This window comes from Agelaius tricolor, unplaced genomic scaffold (genome assembly GCF_023055355.1).
Source record: "Agelaius tricolor isolate 1412-34295 unplaced genomic scaffold, bAgeTri1.0.p SCAF_8, whole genome shotgun sequence".
Classification (NCBI taxonomy): domain Eukaryota; kingdom Metazoa; phylum Chordata; class Aves; order Passeriformes; family Icteridae; genus Agelaius; species Agelaius tricolor.
The window spans coordinates 28,022,031-28,038,267 of record NW_027269268.1 but is presented as its reverse complement, the minus strand read 5'-3'; positions in this window follow the sequence as shown (position 1 = coordinate 28,038,267).

Here is a 16,237-nt window from a genome sequence, read left to right as displayed (position 1 = left end):
TCTTGTGAACTCTACAAGCATTTGTATTCTAGTTCAGATTAATTTGTTGTAGGTGCTGAGCATAAGTAAATATGTTATTTGTCTAAACTTTTGTAGTTATAACACCGCATAAAAATTTAAACTGGTGCATAACCATGTCAAATATCATCTATACGCATATACTTGAGGAATCAAAATAGATTTCCCCTGGCAAGAAAAGCTTAGCAACGCCACATTTAAGACAGCTACAGGAGGTGGTATAACATGGGTGTTTTTTTAGATCAAGACTTTGATGTTTCTTTAGATTTCCAGTAAAAACTGGTGGACTTCTGCCTGTAATTATATGAACTTCTGAAAGGCTTCACAGTAGATAAATGCTGAGTTTAGATTCCTGATGTACCATTTGCATCCTTTATGGATTCAGTCTGTGATCCCTAAGATCATCTTCAACTGTCCATCCCTTCATAAACACCAGCCTTCAAAGAAGTCTGTTTTGAAATGAGGATTATTTGAATTTGGGTTCTGCTTCTGTTCAAGTGAGGGGTCATCTTTCGACCTTGCCCACATTTTAGTGAAACTGATTTTCTGGTCTTTCTAAAGAGATAATGATCACATCCTGCTGAGAACTGCTCAGTTTTTTAGCTTGAAGTAAAGAACATGATTATACTGTTTCACTTGGTACAGTCTTCTCTTTCTTTCATTTCAACTGCCATTTATCAATGTCTCGCAGTACCATGATTCAGTTTGTGTTATTAGGACTCCTTCCATGTAGATTAGGATAATAAATTTTAGATGATCTGTTTTCAGAATCAGACATATTGCTGCCTAAATCTAACAGGGAGGAGAACTCTTGTAAAAAAGGAGAAACTCTTGTTTTAAAAAGTCCTTTGTTTTAAGTGCTGGCATAGTTATTAAAAAGGTTGAATTTATGTTCTTTTAATTTCCTTAGATATATTAAAACTTTATAAATGAAGCTCAGCATGTTTCTAGGCATTCATATATTTGTTTATTGAGACTCTTTTGTATCATTGAATAAAGAAAACATCATTTCTTGCTTAGCTGTTAATATGCTTCTGCTTTCAGAATTCACAGATTTGAAACTGGTTTGCTTTTACTTTTTTTATTATCACTTTAGGTAAGATTCATGTATAAAAATGCTAGAATAGCAGTTATTGCATTTATTCTCTAGTTGTTGAAACTCTTATTACCTAATACAGTAGGATATTAGAGTACACTTAATACGTAAACAGCTGCTGTGAGATTTGAGGCTGCTTTTTAACTATTTTTAAGCCTTCAATTAAATCAAGCTTTGTGCCCTTGAAAAATTATCCTGCAACAGATTTCTTGGCGAAAACTCTTGACATGGAAAAAGAATGTACAAAGGTGATTGTCTGTTCTCTTAACTAATCATCACTTTTCTAAAGAGGAAAACAGTATCTTCAGCAGAATTTTGAGGAGTGGGCAACAGTTTCTGACCTTTCTCTGACTCTCTTTTAGGTCCAAGGGAAGTCTGCTACTACTCTGCCATGGTGGATAAAATGAAGGTAAGGAACCCAAAATGGTCCATTAGTTCTTGGCAAGAAAATTGGAGATTGTGGTGTTCCTGATGGAGGGACCAGTGTATGAGGTATGTGTAGTACATATACACGTAGTATAGAAAGTCTTCAGCTTTCCCTGTCCTCTGGGGTAGTTGATATCTACTGATTCATTTTTCTTTCCAAGGAGCAAAGGTAATGGATGTTCCTATAGAACATAGGAGCCAAATACATTCTTGAACCAGAATGTTTTCTCAGCCTTTGGAAATCAAGAAGCTTAATCTAGTTTTAAAGTAATTTTCATAAAGTAGGTCTCCTTTACAAACTTTTCTTTAGATTTACATCAGTGATGCATTCCTTATGATTGAAATTAGATAGAAATCAGAGGTAGGGCCTTTATCAAGCTTTACACTCTAGCCAAACATATATACATGTTGAATTTCCTCTTTAAGGCCCATGGAGACTTTTCCTTATCTGTACTCTCTCCCTGCCATCTTTGTATTCTATTAAAAATTAATGGATTACCTTGACAACAGCCACCTGAACTGGCAAGATTTCCCTTGTAATTTTTTCTTTTTTGGTTGAGAATTGCAGGTTAAGGTCAAGCCATTCTGAGACCAGAGTAGACTGTAAAGAACACCCCCAATGGATTAGTCCTAATTTATTTGACCCAGGTGTTCCTGTAATTGTCACACACTGAAAAATTTCACAGTGCTTTAATGGCCCTTAAACTTACATTTCCACCTGCTCTTTCTGGCAGTGTGGTATTGCTCTAGTTCCTTATGTTCCTTTGTTTATTTAGGTGTGTTTCTTTGTTTCTGTATCTAATTTAGCACATTTTTAAAAAGAGGGAATAGTAAAATTTAAAAGGCTGGTAGTGGGAGTTTCTCACATTACCACCACATGCACTACTAACACACAGGTGTTCACCAGAAGAGCAGGTAAAGTAGGGTGTGAATGATATTCATAATGAATGTTTCCCCAGATGCAATTAAACATCTGTTATATACACTATGTAGCTCATTTCTTTCCTGCATCACTATCAGAACAGGTTAAAACAGAACCCCACAGGGAGTTCCCCAAAACTTGCATATACCCACCCATGTCTTTTTTGATGGGGTGAAAGACAACCTCATTTCCCTAAACAACCTTATATCAGAGAACTTCAGCAGCAAGCTCTCTCAACATCTGATGCTAGAACCTGCTTATTCTGTGATCTGTGCTCTGGAAGACACCAGTTCTGCCACATTTGGAAGATTGTTCAAGCAGTTCATAGTGTGGTTGTTGTAAACAATGACTTCTACCGAGAAAGCGGACAAAGAAACCAGGCATGAAGAAAATTCAGGAAGACAAGAGGGAAGGGTAGCAAGCTGAAGTCTAAAACACCCACATTAGAATGCTTTTCCATAATAACCAAGAAGCAAAGAGCCTGGAAGAATCTGCTGGTCAGTGTCTTACTGAATAATGTTGCAAAAAATAAGCCTCTCCAGCTCAAAAATGCGAGGATCTGCTTTTTTATAATGCTTTGTACTTGTAGTTTACCCAAAATAGTAACAAACCAGCAAGAATCAGGATTATCTTCTTACAGAGGTTCAAGTACACATCAACTTATCTACTAAATTAGTTATACCTTTTAATCTTCTGTCAGGTCTTTGGGGTATAGTTTTGATGGTCATTCTCATTGAGGACAATTCCTTCAATTAAGCACAACTTTGATATTGTATAATAAACCCCAATCTAATGATTTCTTGATTCTTGCTTCAAAATTACCTTGGCTGCATTTATATGTGCTTGTCTTTTGCTTTTTTCCCCCTCTCAGTTTTCAGCAGTAGATACTGCCCATGCCATTCTTTTCAGGTATAACCAGTACTAAACATTGACTTTTAAATCAAACCATTCCATTTCACATCTTTCCTTTTTCAGAAAACTGCCTTCTTGCCCCCTTCAACTGCCTCCAATTCAGCTGCTCACAGTCCAGGAGGAGTTGTTGGCACTTGATGTTACTAAATGTATGTAAGACTTTGCTTCCAGCTTCACCACAGCTGCATTTCAGCACTGTAATGATTTATTACTTCACTGAATTTCATCTGCTCTGTCGTCTTGGCATTTATGAGTTGGAATTGACCGATGTCCAATGTAATAAAAGTACCAAGCATGGGTCAAGCATGTCTGACACTTGTACATTGTTATCAGCGGGCTGAGGAGTTTAGCTCTCCATCATCCAAAGTCATGTCTTCCAATTCATCTAAACTTCTTATTATCCAGCTGAAGAACGTGCTGAAAAGTGACCATGATTGCCTTCTTATTTCAGACTGAACACTGACCTGAAGCTTTTGTTTCATTTCTGTCACTGTTTGCCCTACAGTACACATAGCTTCTATAGATGTTATTGTTCCCTGGGTGTTATTGCTGTATGTTTTTTCCTGCTATCCATCATGGGGTCCTCCTAAAGAAGACTTTCTAAAATTAATGGAAATGTCTTCTAGCCCTATTTTCTTTCTTCTTTGTCTTCTTCTCCCCGCAGCCTTTGCTGAAGTTGACGTTCTGGCTTGTGGCCAGAAATTATGTTCTTTCCCAACAAGCTTGTAACAGTTTGGTCTTTTGATCTTATAGCTTTCTGAAAGATAGAGTGGAAAAAAAACCAAATGAGACAAAACACATGTAGAGACATACAAGTAAAAATGCTACAAATTCATTTTGGAATTCCTTGCTTATTATGGTTACTTTCTGTTAACATAACCTCTACCATCACCTGCATTACTGCATAAATGGAAGTGCAGTAGAGCAGAGTCAATCTGGCTAAAAGGTAAAATACCAACAGCTGTTGACACATCACAGCACAAGGTACAGGCTGAAACTTCTCTTAGCACCAGGACTGGGTTGAGGTTTTTTCTCTGGTTTTGCACTGAGCCAACATGGACTTATGTGATAGACAGTAAAAGATACTAAGATCACATAGCAGGAAGCATGTTGTCTTCAAATTGCACACCTGCCAAACATCCCACTTTTTTTTTTTCCTCAAAGTAAATATGCTGGCAGGAGGGAAGTCTGTAAAAACACCAAGACTGCCTTAAACACCAGTTCTGTTCGCTGCTTCAGAGGACAACTTTAGATCATAGTGCTGAGCAGAGAGAGGAGAGTTGAATTTAGGACATACTACCTAGATAGGTGTTATTGTTCCCTTTTAAGGAAGAAACACGGCACTGTTGGAGTAAATCTGTAGAGTACAAGAGTTGTTACTGAGGGTTTAATGCAAGCAATATATGAATATATGCATTTCAGGATTTCCTATTACTTTACGAGGCTCAGAGCTGATGTTCTTCTCTGCCTGATGTCCTTCTCTGCCTATCTCTTTGAGGCTAGGGCATCTTCCAGAATTTGTTTTACCTGAAAGGAACCTAGCCCATGCTGTTCTGAGACCCTTTGCAGAGCCTCTGGAAAGTTATGCTGAAATGCCCCCTTAATCCACTTTATTACATCATTATGGACACCTCCAGGGAAAAGTGAAAGATAAAGACCTATGATGGAAATCAAAAGAGAAGAGCAAAATATAAATGCATTAAAGATGTGCAAAAAGAGGTCTATACTGACTGCGGAGCCAGGAATTTATGTATTCCAGATAGTCCAAATTCACAAGGATCTTTGGTTCACTGGTTGTTCTTTTTTTAGAGGAAATAATTAGATGTCTTGTGAAAGCTTCTTATCTCCCTCTTCTATTTTTATAAGAGAATACATAAACTATGCAACAGACATGGAAGTGAAAAATCACTTTTAACAGTGGTAATTTCCTCTTTCATTAGAACCTTTTTATGTTTCCTCTTGCAAGCCTATTATTTTGGGGAAAATGGGAAAGTGGAAGAAGAAAATAAAAGGCAGAAAAATTAAGACAGATTTCTTTTGAGTTGGGGAAAAATGTAAGCCAAACAAATGTCTTTAGAATGAAACAAAGATTTTATTTTTCCCTTTAAAAATTTTAGCAACTATCCTTATGTTGAAAAAACTGTTTTCATATTTTTACCAGTTTGGACTCCTCAGGTTTTTAGACTAAGTGTGTTTGCTCGCAGGTGAGTGATGAGAATGAAGAGATTATATTGTCATTCTTTTGCATGTTATTATATTTTTAATTCCCATAAGACAGTACTCAGAGAGCTTACTTTCTATTAAACAGAAAATATTTTTACTAGTAAATTACATGCTAGAAACATTAATTTCAATTGTAGCTTCTGCAGTGCTTCAGTAGCCTTGGGTATTTTCATTTTTTGCTTAAATATTTTATATTTTAATATTTTCACAATCAGAACTTGCATGTATTACTATGCCTAATGCCTCAGATTTCTGCCCTTTAAACAGTACCATCTTTTCTGACATATCATATCCCATTATTTAAAAGAGTAGGAACCATTTGGATGCTCATACTTTCAAGGGGCAGAGTTTAAGAATTCTAGTGTTGAATTCATAAATTTCTATGTGTTTTACACTATAATCACCCAGACAATCCTTTTGCTTTAGAATAGCTACATATTCTCACATGTAAATAGGTAGGCATCAGCTTGTATTGTATGTGCAAAGTGGTATACCAACCTTGTTTATCTTCTATTTCTGCTGCATTTACCATTTGTCTGTTAAAATATCACTTTGGCTTTGAAGGGATTCAATAACTTCAGAAAAACTTTTACGCCCTTGAAAATTTGAATTTTACCTTCTTATCTATGAGTTTTTTATCTCAAAGTTATGCTGTCTTAATGCTCAGGTAGCCAACATTCAGTCCCAGGCTAGAAAGCTATTAAATTCAGATGTCTCTCAATACTATTGTACTGGAAATTAAGACTTCCTGAGAAACATAAACCTCATTCTCACAACTCCCAAGGACTACTAGCTCTCCTAGAGTTTTAAATAATTATGTTCTTAAGCATAAACAAGTTATTAAAGGTTACTTTTGCAATCTGTCAAATTTAGTAATTGTCAAAAGTTTTCCCTGCATTATCCTCGCTCATGCTGCAGAACAAATCTAAGAATGAGGCAGTAAGGAAAAGAGTTCCCATTTAAAAAAAAATTAATTCATTTTCAGCAGTTTCTAAAATTTTGTTACTGTTGCACAAGATACTCTTATATATTCTATGCATTTGTATGATATAGCTTTAGCATCACCAATTGCCAATTTAGACCAAAAAGCTTCATCCCCTCACAAATTGTTATCCATATCTATAATTTGCTTATACTTTTATCTGGGGGAGCTATTATGATATGTGCTTTTTGCTTTACAATTCAAAGAAAGAAAAGAGAAGCTCACAGTCCATGCACACAGTTACAGAGCTTGGCAGAAGTTACCATTATCCTGCACCATGTATAAAGCTTTCACTAAGAGCTCCCTTCATCCAGTAAATGAAGATGAATGCTTATTAGGAAAAAAAGGGCTTGCTGTGATCAACTTCCCAAAAATAATCAGAGTGAGGCACGCAACCTGAACATTAGGGCTCTTAATGGCTGCTTTGGAGTGAACTGAGGAAGGCTAAGGATCCTTGGCTGCTTGCACTGAGTCATAACTTTTTAAACAAGGCCCTAAGTCAGAGCTATCAGTCCTGTGGTGCTGTTTTCCTGGCTCAAGATAAGCCTGTCTCTTTCTATCCCAGGCTAGGGCCTGTGATTTAACATAGCAATGACAGCAATTGCTAGCCCCAAAAACATCCTTCGCAACTCTCATCTAATACAAATCACTTATTCTTTGTGAAAGATGAGTGAGTCATGCAAGTAACAGACAGCACATTAAGAGTACATTGTTAAAGTGTGCTTTAATTAGTAATGTGGCATATAATGATGTGGGGTCAAATAATAATTTAATTTTTGTACACTATCCTTTTTTTGTACATTACCAGTGGACCACCCTCCATGATGAAGGAACTCTCAATAACATACAGGATACTTAACAGGATACTTACTAGAGAACATGAGGAAATTCTTTATTGTTTTGCCACAATAGCTCTTTACGTGTTTTTAAAGTGCTTTTTGTGTTATATAAGTGACTTTGAAAGCTGTGGCACAAAACTTTGTAAAATATCATTGGGAAAAACAAAACAGATGCAAACCCCATGCCATAAAATTAAATGAGCTTTTTAGACAAAGTATAACATACCACTTAGCTATTAATTTTTGCTTCTACATCATAAAAGCCCAAGGCTAACCCTTTATATATCTCTAAGCATACTGAAGTTGGTTTCTAGGAGGAAAAATCTTTAGTTTATTTTTGTTATATCAAATAATGTAATATTGCACTGATTAAAAAAATAAACCACACTAACAACAAAACACTGAAGTGACTCCATATATAAGATAGATTTACTTTAAATAGTTAGTACGGTAGCACATAAGAAAAAGGATTTTTCAAAAAAATGCAAACAACTCACTCATAAAATAAACCTGCAAGGAGGAAAATAAGCAATAAACTCTAAGGTTTAGTTTTCAGATTTTGAGCTGAAGTCTTCTCCATGAACATGGGATAATTACCTTATAACCAGATCAGAATTATAGATCAGCCCACTGAAATCAGGAGATTCCATCTTTGATGCCAACAAGATTAGATTTTTTTATACTTCATTCATACTCCTGTTCACATTCACTTTATTCACAACATTTTAAAATTTACTAAATGACTCAAGAACTTTGAGATAAACCTTCAAATGCATTGATTTCAGCTTCCATATTAGACAAATTTAAAGGTACAAGCATGTGTGTACATACTCCTATATTTTGTGGAGGACTGCTTCAGCCCTGACCAGACAGCCATACAGGAATCAACCCTGTGACCCTGCAGAGAACTTGAGGTTCAAGCAGAACCCTGCCAAGATGCTAGTAGTCACTGCATGTAGCACCAGTTACAGGAACTGCATCCTGGGAAAAAAAGGACACATCATCATTATTTTATCTCCTTAGGAAATGAAGTCTCACTTTGGCTATTCTTATCAGTGACCACCAGTGGCAGTGGTGGGACTGTGAAGAGATTGACAAGGTGTCCTCCCAAAGCTCCTAATAGATGGAAACCAAGAAATTATAACAATTCCATTATATGGGGGGGCTCTCTTCCCCCAAAGAATCTGGCTTCTTTCCAATGCAATTTTTATGAATGACTTTTTTATTTTTCATCTTATTTAATCCCTGAGCTGTCTCTTTGGCTGGTGACTACATTTGAAACTCTCTCCAACATTCAGACCTAGCACAGTCACAGTGAAAAGATGATGGATGCTCACACTGTCAACATGGAAATCCAACTCCTGTCATCGTAATCTCACATGTATTTCTCTCATGCACAAAGTTTGCCATTGTCTTCTACACTCTTATCATTCTACTGGACTAGCAGTATAGAGTTGAATTATTTTACAAATTATCTTGGATCCTCAAACCGTCACCCTATGTATTTTATTATGTGAAAGCAGTAAAGGAGCTTCTTACCTCCTACACACTATTCTGTAATTGCTGCCACTGTGCCAACAAATCCATTTTAGTCTTGACACATAGACCTCTTCATAATGTAAAATGAAATTATTTGATTGATTGCTCCTTATGTTTTTCCCTAAATGTGATTCTATCAATATCTGGTGATAAGAATTTTCTCTTGATAAGAACTATGAACTTGGGACCAAGACTTTCACATGCTGAAATTTTTCTGTCATTCCCCTGAGTAATTCCCCCAGCAGTCACTAAAGCAGTTCATTCTCTTTCAAAGACCCAGAGACAGGATTATAACACATCTACCTGAGACCAGCTTAACAAAACTGATCATTTTTTTCATTAAAAACTAAGAATGATAATATCATGAAGATGTGTGAAAACATTAGTTGACTTATAGATCTCCAACCCAACTAAACATCCACTACAGCTAAGGTCTGAGGGTCAGCAAGGCTATTTTGTAGCATGCACAATACTTGAGTTAGAACTTTAAAAGTTTAGCGTTCCAGTACCATCATTAATGTTTTTTATCATTGCTGACATGAACTAATGAAGTACTAAACTAGACTTATACTAATTCATATTAATCAAATTGTCAGTTTGGACTGCTTATCCTCTCTCCCATTTGATTTATAGATCTCATAATTTTCTTCATTCACAAATTAAGACATATCAGTAACATATTAAAACAGAGTTAAAAGTCAGCTGGATAAATTCTTTAAAGTATTCTTAGTCATGATGTATTTTGCAATTTTAGTTAAAGAAAAGCCATCTTGAAAGTCTCACTCTGAGAAGTCAAAACTAAGAAATCAGTTTAAATGTTAAGATGGCATAAAGGAGATTCAGTCCATCCTTCATCCAGGCATTTCCTTGCTGGTATTTGGAAAAACACGCAACCTCCCCATCCCTAGAGGCTTGTAGTATGGTCCTGCAGGCCCATTAATGGAAAGCAAATACCATTTAAATCTTCTGAATATTTTATATAATATACATAACAAATAAGACCAGAGTAAAAATTAAGGTTGATATTCATACCAGTAAATAAAAATGGCTAATAAGCCTCCATTTTATTTACAGGTGGGTATAGTATTTTCCCAGATAGTCATTCAAATCAGAACCCTAATTTATTGATGCACAGTTAAATTTGGAAAGAGACTAACTTTTGTCCACTGAGTACAAGAGAGGCTGGACTCTTAAATCAGACATCTAAAGACAGAATATCTGATATGTAAAATACTACATAGAAAAGAATCATATCACAGAGAATAAGATCACTTATAAATGGTAAGGATATTATCACAAAACTCCTATGAAGTTTGAATTAATGAATGTGGACTCTGGTTTCTCAGCTGAGCATCTTGTAGCTTTGTTATTAATAAATAATTCATTAGTATGTTGCAAACACAGTATTGGTGCTCAACAAGACTGTTCTGAATACATTTCCAAAGCATGCAGTTAGGCCAGTGGCACAATTTCAAGTCAATACATCACTCAGGAGTACTGAAAGAGACCTCTTATTCTATTATTACTCTCAAATTACACTACTCCAAAAGTTGGTTAATTAGCAGCCAAGTATGACAGTTTCATCCTGTGATGGTTTCCTGTCTGTGAAAGGATATCAGTTTAAGCATGGTTGCTAAGATTTAGTATTGTATATCACAGAAGTGGGCTTCAAGGCACTTGCAGATTGTCTTCTTGAGAACTTTAAGTGTTTTGCTGAATATGTTCCAAAGAGCCTGACTTTTCAAAAAATGTGAATGCTTAACACACTTGGCCTTAACACATGCAGAAGTTTTTGTAGCTTCATGATAATTATTTATATTGGTAAGAGAAAAGATGGATTACTAAACTCAATATAAAATAAAACTGACACAAGCACAAGACACAAGCAAAATCCACAGTAGTCTGCTTTTCTAGTCTGGGAATTCCATGTGTATGGTATTGAAGGAGAAAGAGCAAAGGGTGGTAGAATGAAAGCGATTTTTAAAGAAAAACACAGAAAAAATTAGAATAAATTATTTTAAAGAAATTAGTAGTTGTATGAGAGAAATAGAAATTAGGTGGCAACAGATACAGCCTAGCAAAGACAGTGGTAAGAGAAGGTAAATATTTCAGGAAGCTTCTAAATGGTGGAACAGATTGCTTTTGCCTACCTGGCTTTATTGTTAAGTGACTGCACTGTTACCTGATAGTGAGCAGTAGATTTTTAACATTATTAACAATGTAAACAAATACAGATGTATGTGTAGCAATAGAAACAAATATATTTTTACATTATTCACTGCCAGATGTATAGCAGGCCACTAAAAACAAACCAATTGATCTGACTTTGAATAAAGTCTTATCTACTACATCAAATAGCAACACTGAGTTTTGATTGAGTTCAAGAGCAATCATCAAGTTCTTCTTGACAGTAAATTTGGAAATTTAATCAACTTTTAAACAAAGAGTAGCTAGACATGAATTTTACCTCTTCCCTGTGGTCATCACATTACCTCAGGTGATGGTCCCTGTATTTCATTTACATAATTATGCAATTTACATTTGCAGAAAAATTTCATCCAAAATTTGTTGACTTTATAATAAATTAGCTTTTATAAGAGTGATTTAGACATATAAGAGTGATTTAGATAATTGTTTACTGCATATTTTTCAATATGCAGGTTATAAAAAGTTTACTACTTTTTCTTCATGATTAACTTAATAAATAGAGTTGAAGATGTCTCTTATATCAGGTATGTGAAACCTGATAGCTTGAGTTTTATGGACATTCCTAGACAAGTATTTTCTTTTTAGTTTACTTGACTTCTTTTGGTTTCTAAACTGGCTTAGAACCAAAAGTGAAGCTTTGCCAGTGTTATCAATTTCCTTCCAACTTTGAGTCAAAGCCACTAAATACAAAGTTTCCCTATAATCCCATAACTTTTGCTTGATTTAGTTTATTTTTCTGGTAATCTTGATTTTTTTTTTAGCGTTACTAAATTTATTATCATATAACAGATAAAAGAGACTGTATGAGTCAGTCCAATTAGAAATGGCATAAACCATAAGATTTTAAAATTTTGTATGGTCTCTTCTGTGTCTCATCACTTGTTTTACACCTGTCCATTCTCAACTTAACATCAGGGGCCATAAAACAGAAAATCTAAAAAGGCAGACATGAATATGATACTCAAAAGTGGAGCTTTCCCTGTTGTTTGCTGGAGAATACTTAAAACAATTTACTGAGTTTTCAAGAATTGATATACTTGTGAAACCTGTTTCCTTTTGCATTTTTTATAAGTAATGCTAATCTTTGGGCTCCTGACTGGGTAGATATCAGAGCTGGAAACTCTGTTTATGCTATTTTTACCATCTGATCATATTTCTCAATTATTTCCTTCAAAACTTTATTTTAATAAAGCTGATTAGATATATGATTTCCTAATAGTTATCATTCAATACCATAGCATGCTAGCATATATCATGCCTCTGATGTCCATTAATACAGCTTTTTCAAAAAAAATCCCTCTGCTAGGAAGAAGACAAGGCTTGACAAATAGAAGTTGCCCACAGTCCTTTGAGTAGGTTTAGCTGTGATCAAATCTCCAAGTACAAATATTTTCAGTGTAAGCAAGTGGGAGCTCACACAAGTGAGTGGGACTGAACACTGCTCTCCTGTTGTGCAGTCAGGCCTGATGGCAAGGGTTGGCTCAAAAACTGTAAGCCTCATGTCCCCAGGTTGCACACAGCAGTTTTTCACATTGCACACACAGATTAATTATGCAGCTTCCTCCACCTTTATCTAGGTCTGATGAATATCTGAAAGCCCATCCAACTCAGCTTGTATGGCTTTTTCTGTCTCATGAAGACTGCCTAATTAATATTCTGTACTTTTATAACCTTTGGCCTTTATCCAAAATAGTACTTCAGCCTACTTGAATCCAGTAGGAGACAGCTGACTTACTGACTGAGAACAGTTTTTCCCTGCCTGAAGTTTTAGGCTGCTATGAGACCACAGTATAATAATAAATATAAGAAATAAAATATAATTATTTTTTCATCAATCAGCAGCAGCCTGAAGAGTAAACCAATAAAATCTGTTATTCCTGACACCTCTAATTTTTTGCTCCAGTTACAGTTTTTAAAATATGTCATTTGTCAAGCTACTGGATATTTCCAATTAAAGAAACAGTCAAATAAGCTAGAAAGCTTGTTAGCTAATGTCTGACAATCAGCCATGTGCAAAGCTTTACCAAGAGCAAGTGGCTTTCATTATTTCCACTAGAGACTGAAAGTTACATGATTAAAGAAATTGATTCCAATTATTTAGGATCCCATTCCAAGCGCAAATAATAAATCAAACCATAAGTGGCATCGGTCTCACTAAAATATAGTGATAGCACCTTTACCACTGGAGAATATGTGCTTAGCCATTGGCCATTTATTTTTTCAGGGGGAATTTCAGATATGTGATGGAATTCCAGCTACTTGTAGAAAGTCCAGCCACGTGGTCATAAATAGAATTTTGTGGCGTGTAAACTTCGGATGACTAAGATTTGGTTATAAAATAACATAACACTCCATATTGGGAAATCTTTTTAAAGTTGAGTGGTTCCTTTTGTTCTCTATATATCAGCTTCCTAATGGCTTTTCAACAGTTTGAGCCATTTTCTAAAATTACCACAGCTGCTTCACATTACTTATGGGGTTCTGTTGCTAAGAGACCTCCTGCTTGCTAAGTCTCACTAGATCCCTAAACTAGATTTTTTCTTGTTGATTGCATATTCACAGAAAACACTATCATGAAACAAGACTGGGTATAACTTTTCCTTCCAAGCTGGTTCAAAGGGTGCAGAGGTTTTCAAACTGCTAATGGCAGAGCTGTCTTAGGTAATGCTGCCTCTGCCTATTGACTAAGCAAGTCACTGCTCTGAAAACTTCAGAATGTTTTGTACTCTCCCCTTCTTTGTTCCTCATTGTATGTTTCACAGAGCTGAATTTTGTATTTGTTTTACTGTTTTGACAGTAATCATGTTTCCATTAACAAGCCTATTTCAAAACAGAATTCATTAATTTCACCAGTCCACAAGGAATGGGAGGTAAGTTCTACAGGAAGGAAGCATGACATATCTGAAAGCAGAAAGGGCTGGTGGACTCAGCTCACCAACATTCTGCTCACTGAACAGTCACTTCCATCCAAGTGGTGAATACAACACATTCTGTGTTACCATTTAGATCTGATCATTAATTTCATTGTTTGAACCATGAGGAAACAGGGTAAAAATCAACAGCAACCAGGTCCCAGAAGGAGTAATTAAACAGTAGTCTCTATCTAGAATAAACATCATGGAAAGAGAAGAGGGAGAAGTCTGTGATGGAAGGAAGTGGGTAAGGACTGACAGGAATTCTTGCATCAGAAATGTAACCAGGACAGAAATATCAGCTGGAGTAGACCAGTCATGAAAGAGAGGGTGAATCACAGTATGTACCTGAGAAACCCAGATGTTGAGCCAGTCTTTTCTTTCATGGCAACTCAGGCCTCCACCTCGACTGGACAGGGCTGGTGACTTCCAGCTGAAAAATCAGATGGTGTGTGACAAAGAGATTCTGGGCTGCCATCTCTCAGTTTGGTGAAGGAGAGCAGAGAAAGGTGATCTGTGGATGTATCTGCAGAAGTGCTCTCAGGACAGGAAAAGAAAACACATGGGGATTCTCTGGGTAACACTTCTCAGAAAGTGGAATGGGTTGACAAAATTAGGAATGGTGGGGGTGAGGTTTTATTTCTGGTTTTGACACCACATCCCTGAAGACTTGGGTTTGTGGTTCCAGAGTTACAACACAAAACCCATTTCCTTTCCATGTTCCCTTTCTCCTTGACTAAATGACTGGTAACAAGGAGCTCATTGTCAAGTAGCTGGGGAGCAGGAACAGCAACAGGATACTTGAGAGGATTGTCCAGCTGATACCTGTAGACAAAGTAGAACAAAAAAGTTAATGTAATTCAGAATAATTTTGTATAAGAAAGATTTGAAGTAATATTTTGATTAGGAAATAAAGTATTTAGAAATTAAGTACAAAATAGGAATACCAGTGGTTATTGTGATGAGGAAATTAAGCAGATTGAACCCTCATACCCATATTTTCAGTTCTGTCTAAAAAGGGTATCAAAGAATGAGAGATAAAACATTTTTGATACGCAGTTTTAAGATTCCAGAGAGCTGAATCACCTAGCATTTCACTGCTTTATTCTTAGCTGCTGAAGCCTTGTTTCTGTGTAAAAAATTTCAGAGGCTTGGCATGACTGGAAAAGGGGAAAAAGTAGACTGTGAAAATAGAATATAATTACTAACATTTAAAAACAAAGGAAAGAGTTTGGTTAGATATGAAAGAAGACTCTCTGGTGGTGAAGATTATGAAGTATATTCCACAGAGGTGGAGTGGTCTCCACTATTTTTCTCGTAATAAGTTTCAAAGAAACCTGTTGGTGACAGCAGTGCAGCAGATTCTGTCTTACAGGGGAGGAATAGTCTTCTTCAACAGCTCATGATACTCTTTCAATCCCCTGACAGAATTTCTTACAGTCCAGGATGATAAACACTTAAAAGAGACTCTGAGATCTATAGGATTTTTCAGTTCTCACTTACCTGGAAAGGGTGTCACTGCTGGGCTGATCTCAAGTGTCACTGTGGAGGTAACCTGTGCATATGTAAGCATGAGAACATGCATGGTAATCAGCTTCAGATACCATGAAAAACTGAATACAGTGAAGTTGGAATTATCAATAACTTTAGGTCAGAGCATATCATGAAAATGAAAGGAGGTATTTGTAGATCTTTTCTGTTTTAATGCTATATTCACTATATTCATGGGAAGGAAATTATATAATCATAATTGTTTACTTGAAAAATAAAAAAAGCTATGCTGGTTTCAATGGTAAATAAGAATTCCTGGATTCCTGATTCTTGGATGAATTACATAGTATTTGTCTATGCTATGACATGTAATGTTGAAATACGAACTCAAGATTGGTCTAGCCTTGGAATAATGTTTCAACCACCAGGGAACATGATACTTTTGTAAAAATAGGCTTGCAATTCAGATAATGATATTTCCACTGTATTATTTATTTGTTATGTCTGACAGTGAGCTTGGCCCTTTAGAAGAAAAGCTAAAAACTTTTTCTGCCCTGGGACTACACAGCCTTAGGCCCCAGTCTTAGAAAGATTTATGTTTGCATAGCTTGAGCAATCTCACTGGGACTTAAACACAATACTGAATTTACAAAATTGGTGCATGTGGCC